We start from the raw sequence: 4,870 nt of genomic DNA, 5'->3' as shown, positions 1-4,870 counted from the left end.
CAAATCTTTTTCAAATCATATCTTTTCAATCAAATGTTTTCAAAATCAATTTCTTTCCTTTTTCAAAGATACTTGCTATCAATTAATGATTTGATTCAACAAATCAAGTATGTTGCCTTTTCTGTTGAGAAAGGTTTAATGTTTGGATCATATCTTTTTCTTGATAGCCAAGTTATTTTCAAAATCAAATCTTTTAAAATTGTTTTCAAATCATATCTTTTCAATCATATCTTTTTAAAACCATAACTTTTCAATCAAATCTTTTTAATCACATCTTTTTCAAAATAGTTTTCAATCAAATCTTTTTTACTTCTAATTTCAAAATCTTTTTCAAAAATCACTTGATTTCTTTCCCACTCTTATTTTCGAAAATCAATTAATGTTTTTCAAAATTCTTTTACTTAATTTTCGAAAATTACCTTCCCTCCTCTCACATCCTTCTATTTATGGACTAACACTATTCCTTAATGCAAAATTCGAACTCCTTCTTCTTTGATAGGTTCGAATTTTCTACTTCTGTCTTCTACTTTTCTTTCCTCTGACACCTCAAGGAATCTTTATACTGTGACATAGAGGATTCCACATTTTCTTGTTCTCTTCTCTTTCATATGAGCAGGAACAAAGACAAAGGCATTCTTGTTGAAGCTGACCCTGAACCTGAAAGGACCTTGAAGCGAAAGCTAAGAGAAGCTAAGGCACAACTCTCTGTAGAGGACCTAACAGAAATCTTTAAACAAGAAGAACCCATGGCAGCCGAAAACAACAACAATGCCAACAATGCAAGGAAGGTGCTGGGTGACTTTACTGCACCTACTCCCAACTTTTATGGGAGAAGCATCTCTATCCCTGCCATTGGAGCAAACAACTTTGAGCTTAAGCCTCAATTAGTTTCTCTAATGCAACAGAATTGCAAGTTCCATGGACTTCCATTGGAAGATCCTCATCAGTTTTTAACTGAATTCTTGCAAATCTGTGACACTGTCAAGACTAATGGGGTTGACCCTGAGGTCTACAGACTTATGCTATTCCCTTTTGCTGTAAAAGACAGAGCTAAAATATGGTTGGATTCTCAACCTAAAGAAAGCCTGGACTCTTGGGAAAAGCTAGTCAATGCCTTCTTGGCAAAGTTCTTTCCACCTCAAAGATTGAGTAAGCTTAGAGTGGAAGTCCAAACCTTCAGACAGAAGGATGGAGAATCCCTCTATGAAGCTTGGGAAAGATACAAACAATTAATCAGAAAGTGTCCCTCAGACATGCTTTCTGAATGGAGCATCATAGGTATTTTCTATGATGGTCTCTCTGAACTATCCAAAATGTCTTTGGATAGCTCTTCTGGAGGATCTCTTCATCTGAAGAAGACGCCTACTGAGGCTCAAGAACTGATTGAAATGGTTGCAAATAACCAATTCATGTACACTTCTGAAAGAAATCCCGTGAACAATGGGACTGGTCAGAAGAAAGGAGTTCTTGAGATTGACACTCTGAATGCCATATTGGCTCAGAACAAAATATTGACTCAACAAGTCAATATGATTTCTCAAAGTCTGTCTGGAATGCAAAACGCACCAAGCAGTACTAAGAAAGCTTCATCTGAGGAAGAAGCTTATGATCCTGAGAACCCTTCAATGGAAGAGGTGAATTACATGGGAGAACCCTATGGAAACACCTATAATCCTTCATGGAGGAATCATCCAAGTCTTTCATGGAAGGATCAACAGAGACCTCAACAAGGTTTCAATAACAATAATGGTGGAAGAAACAGGTTTAGCAATAGCAAGCCTTTTCCATCATCTTCTCAGCAACAGACAGAGAGTTCTAAGCAGAATACCTCTGACTTAGCAACCATGGTCTCTGATCTAATCAAAACCACTCAAAGTTTCATGACTGAAACAAGGTCCTCCATCAGAAACTTGGAAGGACAAGTGGGTCAGCCGAGCAAGAAAATTACTGAACTCCCTCCTAGTACTCTCCCAAGCAATACAGAAGAAAATCCAAAAGGAGAGTGCAAGGCCATCAACATGGCCGAATTCTGGGAGGAAGAAGAGGCAGTGAACGCCACTGAGGAAGACCTCACTGGACGTCCACTGGCCTCCAATGAGTTCCCCAATGAGGAACCATAGGAATCTGAGGCTCAAACTGAGACCATAGAGATTCCATTGGACTTACTTCTGCCATTCATGAGCTCTGATGAGTATTCTTCCTCTGAAGAGGATGAGTATGTCACTGAAGAGCAAGTTGCTAATTACCTTGGAGCAATCATGAAGCTGAATGACAAGTTATTTGGAAATGAGACTTGGGAGGATGAACCCCCTTTGCTCACCAAAGAACTGAATGACTTGTCTAGGCAGAAACTGCCTCAAAAGAGACAGGATCCTGGGAAGTTTTCTATACCTTGTACCATAGGCACCATGACCTTCAAGAAGGCCTTGTGTGACTTAGGATCAAGTGTAAACCTCATGCCCCTCTCTGTAATGGAGAAATTAGGGATCTTTGAGGTGCAAGCTGCAAAAATCTCACTAGAGATGGCAGACAACTCAAGAAAACAAGCCTATGGACTTGTAGAGGATGTTCTGGTAAAGGTTGAAGACCATTACATCCCTACTGATTTCATAGTCCTAGAGACTGGGAAGAGCATGGATGAATCCATCATCCTTGGCAGACCCTTCCTAGCCACAGCAAAGGCTGTGATTGATGTTGATAGAGGAGAGTTGATCATTCAAGTGAATGAAGAATCCTTGGTGTTTAAGGCCCAAGGATATCCCTCTATCATCATGGAGAGGAAGCATGAAGAGCTTCTCTCAAAACAGAGTCAAACAGAGCCCCCACAGTCAAACTCTAAGTTTGGTGTTGGGAGGCCACAACCAAACTCTAAGTTTGGTGTTGAACCCCCACATTCAAACTCTAAGTTTGGTGTTGGGAGGTTCCTACATGGCTCTGAGTATCTGTGAGGCTCCATGAGAGTCCTCTGTCAAGCTACTGACATTAAAGAAGCGCTTGTTGGGAGGCAACCCAATGTTATATTTTATATATTTTCCTTTGTTATTTTATGTTTTTTTGTAGGTTGGTGATCATGAGAAGTCACAAAATCAATTGAAAAAGCAAAAACAGAATGCAAAACAGGAAGAAAAACAGCACACCCTGGAGGAAGAACTCACTGGCGTTTAAACGCCAGTGAGGCTAGCAGTTGGGCGTTTAACGCCAGAAAAGGGCACCAGACTGGCGTTAAACGCCAGGAAAGGGCAAGAACCTAGCGTTAAACGCCAGAAATGGGCACCAGCCCAGCGTTTAACGCCAGAATTGGCTCAAAACGTGTTTTTGTATACCATTTGGTGTAGGGATGACTTTTCCTTGACACCTAAGGATCTGTGGACCCCACAGGATCCCCACTAACCCCACCACCCTCTCTTCTTCTTCACCATTCACCACTCACCTCCATCCTTTATAAAACCTCTCCTACCTCACCATTCAAATTCAACCACTTTCCCACACAAACCCACCTATAATGGCCGAAACACAAGCCATTCCCTTCTTCCTCATTCCTTCTTCTTCTACTCTCTTCTTTCTTCTTTTGCTCGGGACGAGCAAACCTTTTAAGTTTGGTGTGGTAAAAGCATTGCTTTTTGTTTTTCCATAACCATTTATGGCATCCAAGGCCGGAGAAACCTCTAAAAAGAGGAAAGGGAAGGCAAAAGCTTTCACCTCCGAGTCAAGGGAGATGGAGAGATTCATCTCAAGGATGCATCAAGACCACTTCTATGAAGTTGTGGCCATGAAGAAGGGTCAAATTTGATCAAAGGTTGGACCAAGTCCTCATAGACATTTGTGAAGAGGGCGTTCAATAAAAGAGAGATTCAAGAGGGAACCGGTTCAACTGAGAAGGCATGACCTCAAGCCCATCACTAAGAAAAGGATGGAGCAAACAAGAGACCCCTCTCATCATGGGATCCCTGAGATGCCTCAAGGGATGCACTTTCCTCCACAAGACTATTGGGAGCAATTGAACACCTCCCTAGGAGAATTGAGTTCCAACATAGGACAACTGAGAGAGGAGCAACAAAGACAAGGAAGAGACATTGAGGAGCTCAAGCACTCCATAAGACCTTCAAGAGGAAGAACAAGCCGCCATCACTGAGGTGGACCCGTTCTTTAATCTCCTTGTTCTTTATTTTTCTGTTTTTCGAAATTATGCTTTATGTTTATCCCTGTTTGTGTCTTATGATCATTAGTGTCTTAGTGTCTATGCCTTAAAGTTATGAATGTCCTATGAATCCATCACCTTTCTTAAAAGAAAACTATTTTTATCACAAAGAACAAGAAGTACAGGATTTCAAATTCATCTTTAAAACTAGCTTAATTAGTTTGATGTGGTGACAATACTTTTTGTTTTCTGAATGTATGCTTGAACAGTGCATATGTCTTTTGAATTTGTTGTTCATGAATGTTAAATTGTTGGCTCTTGAAAGAATGATGAAAAGGAGACATGTTACTGAGGATCTGAAAAATCATAAAAATGATTCTTGAAGCAAGAAAAGCAGTGAATACGAAAAAAAAGAGAGAGAAAGAGAAAAGAAAGAAAAGAAAGAAATAAAGTTGTGATCCAAGGCAAAAAGAGTGTGCTTAAGAACCCTGGACACCTCTAATTGGGGACTCTAGCAAAGCTGAGTCACAATCTGAAAAGGTTCACCCAATTATGTGTCTGTGGCATGTATGTATCCGGTGGTAATACTGGAAAGACAGAATGCTTTGGGCCACGGCCAAGACTCAATAAGTAGCTGTGTTCAAGAATCATCATACTTAACTAGGAGAATCAATAACACTATCTGGATTCTGAGTTCCTAAGAAGCCATCATTCTGAATTTCAAAGGATAAA

At 40.3% G+C, this 4,870-nt stretch overlaps 1 non-coding gene across 1 annotated transcript; it reads right to left on the bottom strand.

Moving 5' to 3' along the window:
* Positions 1–1,151: 1,151 nt before the first annotated feature.
* Positions 1,152–1,259, bottom strand: LOC112804509 (small nucleolar RNA R71). Its single transcript, XR_003203122.1, has one exon. It is a non-coding gene; the product is annotated as a small nucleolar RNA R71 (small nucleolar RNA).
* Between the last annotated feature and the right edge of the window lie 3,611 nt (positions 1,260–4,870).

This window comes from Arachis hypogaea, chromosome 5 (assembly GCF_003086295.3).
Source record: "Arachis hypogaea cultivar Tifrunner chromosome 5, arahy.Tifrunner.gnm2.J5K5, whole genome shotgun sequence".
Classification (NCBI taxonomy): domain Eukaryota; kingdom Viridiplantae; phylum Streptophyta; class Magnoliopsida; order Fabales; family Fabaceae; genus Arachis; species Arachis hypogaea.
Note: the sequence above shows the minus strand (reverse complement) of the source record. Positions and strands in the feature narration are given on the sequence as shown.